Source organism: Emydura macquarii, unplaced genomic scaffold (genome assembly GCF_026122565.2).
Source record: "Emydura macquarii macquarii isolate MOO-44397 ecotype Brisbane River unplaced genomic scaffold, CSIRO-AGI_Emac_v2 contig_3023, whole genome shotgun sequence".
NCBI classification, from domain to species: Eukaryota; Metazoa; Chordata; order Testudines; family Chelidae; genus Emydura; species Emydura macquarii.
The window spans coordinates 1-6,608 of NW_027133160.1; the positions used below are offsets into that span (position 1 = coordinate 1).

The following is a 6,608-nucleotide window of genomic DNA, read 5'->3' on the forward strand; positions in this document are numbered from 1 at the left end:
TTGGATGCCAAAGATGCCGTCTCTACTCCAAAGTTCAGTGACCTTCTTTCAAGCGGCAGGATGACCTCCTGCTCTTCTTGCCTTCCTGTGCTCTTCCCGCCCCCCCGACTGATTTCTAGGAAATGAGGCTTCCTCTCCCCTCTTGCCCCGTATCTTTGGAGACAGGAAGCTAGCTGCCTTCCTTCCTGTTTGGGGGAAGCCTGCGTCTTCCTTGTTTTGCTCACACATTGTAAAGGAGAAGATCAGGGAGTCTTCCTAAGTCCTCCGCTAGTGTTAAGACCTCCATTTCACCAGGATATGCATCCTGCGGTGTGCCAGAGGCTTTCAGAAAAGACCTCGCTCGCTACCTTTTGAGAATAACGTAGCCAGTCAAGCTTGTAAAGAAAGACGCAGAGCAAATGTCACGCTCCCGCGGGTGGAGATGCCGTGCTCTCTCCTCCCCTGCTTGGTAGCTTTTCCCCTCCTACGTCAATGAACCTTCATTCTCTCTGCCTGAGGAGCGCGCTGCTCAGAGAAGCAAATGCTTGCCTTTGCCTAGGGCCCTCTTTTCCCAACTCCCCCGACACACCTGCTCCCTCACTTTGAGTCATCATTCTAGCCAGAACTCTTCATACATCCCGCGGACGTACTGCCGGCAAGAGGGTGTTCTTACTTTTGCGACGAGACATTCCAGGACGCCTTTTACATCCGGATTAGAACCCGAGTGAGTCGGGCTATGCTGAATTGGTCAGGCCGCACGCGTTCCCTTAGAGCAGAGAGCCCCTCGTCCTCGGGCACTGGGAGGTCCTTAGGGTCAAAAGGATCCACTTTCTTGAGATTTACCGCTCTTGTTGACTCTCGGAGTGGCTGGAGCAGAAGAGGCATGGAGGAAGGACCCCGTAGCCAGTAGCTCCAAAAGGGGAAGGGAATGCCAGCGACGAAGGTGGGATTCGAACCCACGCGTGCACAGCACAACGGATTAGCAGTCCATCGCCTTAACCTCTCGGCCACCTCGTCGACGTAAAGGGCCCTTTCCGCACCAGTTCTCCTCTGCTCAGCTGAGGCTGGCGACCCAAGGCAGGATGAGATGCCTTGGAAGAGAGCAGCTGCTAGGGTGCCAGTGGTGTAGGGGCATCATACTGGATTCCCATTCCTGTGACCTGGGTTCGAGTCCCGGTTGGCACAAAGCGGGGCTGCTTGGGGGAGTGGCTTTTCGTGCCTGGTGGCCCGGAAGAGCTGGCCTTTAGGCGGTGAGGGGGCTCCGTAGCCACCTACCAAAACGAAGAGAAGGCCAAAGACCAAGGTTCCCTTCCAAGCCACGCGTGTAGAGCCCAAAGTGCTCTGGCTTAGCCCCTGAGCTAGCTCGTCAGCCCGAGCAGGAGCTTGAGCCAGCGGCTCTCCTTTGGTGGCGAAAAAAGGCACCCGAGCGAAGAAGTAGCGGTCAAAACCTGCGAGCGTGCTAGTAGTGTTGAAGCCCGTCCTTTCAAGCCTGAGGTGAGTCCTGCATGGCACGAGAGGCACCGTGGCGTTGCCCACTTGGGGTGAAAGCCGGACCTCTGAGGGTTTGTGTCACCTCTTACCCTGGACCTTCCGGAGAAGAACGAGGAGTTGGCTTTCTGTCTCTTCCTAGATGAAAGTTCTCCGTCTTAACATGCCTCTCACCCAGCTTCCCTTGCCAGAGGCTTCAAGATCTCCTTGCTGGAAGGGCTCAGCTTGCAGGAGCTCTGGCCCCTTTTGACAGTCTAGAGTTGGATGCCAAAGATGCCGTCTCTACTCCAAAGTTCAGTGACCTTCTTTCAAGCGGCAGGATGACCTCCTGCTCTTCTTGCCTTCCTGTGCTCTTCCCACCCCCCGACTGATTTCTAGGGAAATGAGGCTTCCCCTCCCCCCCTCTTGCCCCGTATCTTTGGAGACAGGAAGCTAGCTGCCTTCCTTCCTGTTTGGGGGAAGCCTGCGTCTTCCTTGCTTTGCTCACACATTGTAAAGGAGAAGATCAGGGAGTCTTCCTAAGTCCTCCGCTAGAACCTTCATTCTCTCTGCCTGAGGAGCGCGTCACTCAGAGAAGCAAATGCTTGCCTCTTGCCTAGGGCCCTCTTTTCCCAACTCCCCCGACACACCTGCTCCCTCACTTTGAGTCATCATTCTAGCCAGAACTCTTCATACATCCCATGGACGTACTGCCGGCAAGAGGGTGTTCTTACTTTTGCGACGAGACATTCCAGGACGCCTTTTACATCCGGATTAGAACCCGAGTGAGTCGGGCTATGCTGAATTGGTCAGGCCGCACGCGTTCCCTTAGAGCAGAGAGCCCCTCGTCCTCGGGCACTGGGAGGTTCTTAGGGTCAAAAGGATCCACTTTCTTGAGATTTACCGCTCTTGTTGACTCTCGGAGTGGCTGGAGCAGAAGAGGCATGGAGGAAGGACCCCGTAGCCAGTAGCTCCAAAAGGGGAAGGGAATGCCAGCGACGAAGGTGGGATTCGAACCCACGCGTGCACAGCACAACGGATTAGCAGTCCATCGCCTTAACCTCTCGGCCACCTCGTCGACGTAAAGGGCCCTTTCCGCACCAGTTCTCCTCTGCTCAGCTGAGGCTGGCGACCCAAGGCAGGATGAGATGCCTTGGAAGAGAGCAGCTGCTAGGGTGCCAGTGGTGTAGGGGCATCATACTGGATTCCCATTCCTGTGACCTGGGTTCGAGTCCCGGTTGGCACAAAGCGGGGCTGCTTGGGGGAGTGGCTTTTCGTGCCTGGTGGCCCGGAAGAGCTGGCCTTTAGGCGGTGAGGGGGCTCCGTAGCCACCTACCAAAACGAAGAGAAGGCCAAAGACCAAGGTTCCCTTCCAAGCCACGCGTGTAGAGCCCAAAGTGCTCTGGCTTAGCCCCTGAGCTAGCTCGTCAGCCCGAGCAGGAGCTTGAGCCAGCGGCTCTCCTTTGGTGGCGAAAAAAGGCACCCGAGCGAAGAAGTAGCGGTCAAAACCTGCGAGCGTGCTAGTAGTGTTGAAGCCCGTCCTTTCAAGCCTGAGGTGAGTCCTGCATGGCACGAGAGGCACCGTGGCGTTGCCCACTTGGGGTGAAAGCCGGACCTCTGAGGGTTTGTGTCACCTCTTACCCTGGACCTTCCGGAGAAGAACGAGGAGTTGGCTTTCTGTCTCTTCCTAGATGAAAGTTCTCCGTCTTAACATGCCTCTCACCCAGCTTCCCTTGCCAGAGGCTTCAAGATCTCCTTGCTGGAAGGGCTCAGCTTGCAGGAGCTCTGGCCCCTTTTGACAGTCTAGAGTTGGATGCCAAAGATGCCGTCTCTACTCCAAAGTTCAGTGACCTTCTTTCAAGCGGCAGGATGACCTCCTGCTCTTCTTGCCTTCCTGTGCTCTTCCCACCCCCCCCGACTGATTTCTAGGGAAATGAGGCTTCCCCTCCCCCCTCTTGCCCCGTATCTTTGGAGACAGGAAGCTAGCTGCCTTCCTTCCTGTTTGGGGGAAGCCTGCGTCTTCCTTGCTTTGCTCACACATTGTAAAGGAGAAGATCAGGGAGTCTTCCTAAGTCCTCCGCTAGTGTTAAGACCTCCATTTCACCAGGATATGCATCCTGCGGTGTGCCAGAGGCTTTCAGAAAAGACCTCGCTCGCTACCTTTTGAGAATAACGTAGTATTTGATACAATCAGTTGATTCCGGGTGGAGATGCCGTGCTCTCTCTCCTCCCCTGCTTGGTAGCTTTTCCCCTCCTACGTCAATGAACCTTCATTCTCTGCCTGAGGAGCGCACTTTGCTCAGAGAAGCAAATGCTTGCCTTTGCCTAGGCCCTCTTTTCCCAACTCCCCCAAACACACCTGCTCCCTCACTTTGAGTCATCATTCTAGCCAGAACTCTTCGCACATCCCGCGGACGTACTGCCGGCAAGAGGGTGTTCTTACTTTGCGACGAGACATTTCAGGACGCCTTTTACATCCGGATTAGAACCCGAGTGAGTCGGGCTATGCTGAATTGGTCCAGGCCGCACGCGTTCCCTTAGAGCCGAGAGCCCCTCGTCTCGGGCACTGGGAGGTCCTTGGGGTCAAAAGGATCCACTTTCTTGGATTTACCGCTCTTGTTGACTCTCGGAGTGGCTGGAGCAGAAGAGGCACGGAGGAAGGACCCCGTGTCCAGTAGCTCCAAAAAGGGAAGGGAATGCCAGCGACGAAGGTGGGATTCGAACCCACGCGTGCACAGCACAACGGATTAGCAGTCCATCGCCTTAACCTCTCGGCCACCTCGTCGACGTAAAGGGCCCTTTCCGCACCAGTTCTCCTCTGCTCAGCTGAGGCTGGCGACCCAAGGCAGGATGAGATGCCTTGGAAGAGAGCAGCTGCTAGGGTGCCAGTGGTGTAGGGGCATCATACTGGATTCCCATTCCTGTGACCTGGGTTCGAGTCCCGGTTGGCACAAAGCGGGGCTGCTTGGGGGAGTGGCTTTTCGTGCCTGGTGGCCCGGAAGAGCTGGCCTTTAGGCGGTGAGGGGGCTCCGTAGCCACCTACCAAAACGAAGAGAAGGCCAAAGACCAAGGTTCCCTTCCAAGCCACGCGTGTAGAGCCCAAAGTGCTCTGGCTTAGCCCCTGAGCTAGCTCGTCAGCCCGAGCAGGAGCTTGAGCCAGCGGCTCTCCTTTGGTGGCGAAAAAAGGCACCCGAGCGAAGAAGTAGCGGTCAAAACCTGCGAGCGTGCTAGTAGTGTTGAAGCCCGTCCTTTCAAGCCTGAGGTGAGTCCCACTGGCACGAGAGGGTGGCGTTGCCCACTTGGGGTGAAAGCCGGACCTCTGAGGGTTTGTGTCACCTCTTACCCTGGACCTTCCGGAGAAGAACGAGGAGTTGGCTTTCTGTCTCTTCCTAGATGAAAGTTCTCCGTCTTAACATGCCTCTCACCCAGCTTCCCTTGCCAGAGGCTTCAAGATCTCCTTGCTGGAAGGGCTCAGCTTGCAGGAGCTCTGGCCCCTTTTGACAGTCTAGAGTTGGATGCCAAAGATGCCGTCTCTACTCCAAAGTTCAGTGACCTTCTTTCAAGCGGCAGGATGACCTCCTGCTCTTCTTGCCTTCCTGTGCTCTTCCCACCCCCCGACTGATTTCTAGGGAAATGAGGCTTCCCCTCCCCCCCTCTTGCCCCGTATCTTTGGAGACAGGAAGCTAGCTGCCTTCCTTCCTGTTTGGGGGAAGCCTGCGTCTTCCTTGCTTTGCTCACACATTGTAAAGGAGAAGATCAGGGAGTCTTCCTAAGTCCTCCGCTAGTGTTAAGACCTCCATTTCACCAGGATATGCATCCTGCGGTGTGCCAGAGGCTTTCAGAAAAGACCTCGCTCGCTACCTTTTGAGAATAACGTAGTATTTGATACAATCAGTTGATTCCATTCTTTATGACTTGACTCTCAGCCCCCTGTCTTCCTAGGCCAGTCAAGCTTGTAAAGAAAGACGCAGAGCAAATGTCACGCTCCCGCGGGTGGAGATGCCGTGCTCTCTCCTCCCCTGCTTGGTAGCTTTTCCCCTCCTACGTCAATGAACCTTCATTCTCTCTGCCTGAGGGCGCGCTGCTCAGAGAAGCAAATGCTTGCCTTTGCCTAGGGCCCTCTTTTCCCAACTCCCCCGACACACCTGCTCCCTCACTTTGAGTCATCATTCTAGCCAGAACTCTTCATACATCCCGCGGACGTACTGCCGGCAAGAGGGTGTTCTTACTTTGCGACGAGACATTCCAGGACGCCTTTTACATCCGGATTAGAACCCGAGTGAGTCGGGCTATGCTGAATTGGTCAGGCCGCACGCGTTCCCTTAGAGCCGAGAGCCCCTCGTCCTCGGGCACTGGGAGGTCCTTAGGGTCAAAAGGATCCACTTTCTTGAGATTTACCGCTCTTGTTGACTCTCGGAGTGGCTGGAGCAGAAGAGGCACGGAGGAAGGACCCCGTAGCCAGTAGCTCCAAAAGGGGAAGGGAATGCCAGCGACGAAGGTGGGATTCGAACCCACGCGTGCACAGCACAACGGATTAGCAGTCCATCGCCTTAACCTCTCGGCCACCTCGTCGACATAAAGGGCCCTTTCCGCACCAGTTCTCCTCTGCTCAGCTGAGGCTGGCGACCCAAGGCAGGATGAGATGCCTTGGAAGAGAGCAGCTGCTAGGGTGCCAGTGGTGTGTGGGCATCATACTGGATTCCCATTCCTGTGACCTGGGTTCGAGTCCCCAGTTGGCACAAAGCGGGGCTGCTTGGGGGGTGGCTTTCGTGCCTGGTGGCCCGGAAGAGCTGGCCTTTAGGCGGTGAGGGGAGCAAGCCACCTACCAAAACGAAGAGAAGGCCAAAGACCAAGGTTCCCTTCCAAGCCACGCGTGTAGAGCCCAAAGTGCTCTGGCTTAGCCCCTGGAGACTGGCTGCGTCAGCCCGGGCAGGATCTTGAGCCACCGGCTCTCCTTTGGTGGCGAAAAAAGGCACCCGGGCGCCCAGAAAGTAGCGGTCAAAACCTGCGAGCGTGCTAGTAGTGTTGAAGCCCGTCCTTTCAAGCCTGAGGTGAGTCCTGCATGGCACGAGAGGCACCGTGGCGTTGCCCACTTGGGGTGAAAGCCGGACCTCTGAGGGTTTGTGTCACCTCTTACCCTGGACCTTCCGGAGAAGAACGAG

At 56.1% G+C, this 6,608-nt stretch overlaps 4 non-coding genes across 4 annotated transcripts; all 4 read right to left on the reverse strand.

Annotated features, from left to right (window-relative positions):
• Positions 1-914: 914 nt before the first annotated feature.
• TRNAS-GCU (transfer RNA serine (anticodon GCU)) lies at positions 915-996 on the reverse strand. The gene has a single exon. It is a non-coding gene; the product is annotated as a tRNA-Ser (tRNA).
• Positions 997-2,442: 1,446 nt separating this feature from the next.
• TRNAS-GCU (transfer RNA serine (anticodon GCU)) lies at positions 2,443-2,524 on the reverse strand. Its single transcript has one exon. It is a non-coding gene; the product is annotated as a tRNA-Ser (tRNA).
• A 1,625-nt stretch (positions 2,525-4,149) lies between these two features.
• On the reverse strand, positions 4,150-4,231 carry TRNAS-GCU (transfer RNA serine (anticodon GCU)). The gene has a single exon. It is a non-coding gene; the product is annotated as a tRNA-Ser (tRNA).
• A 1,705-nt stretch (positions 4,232-5,936) lies between these two features.
• On the reverse strand, positions 5,937-6,018 carry TRNAS-GCU (transfer RNA serine (anticodon GCU)). Its single transcript has one exon. It is a non-coding gene; the product is annotated as a tRNA-Ser (tRNA).
• Between the last annotated feature and the right edge of the window lie 590 nt (positions 6,019-6,608).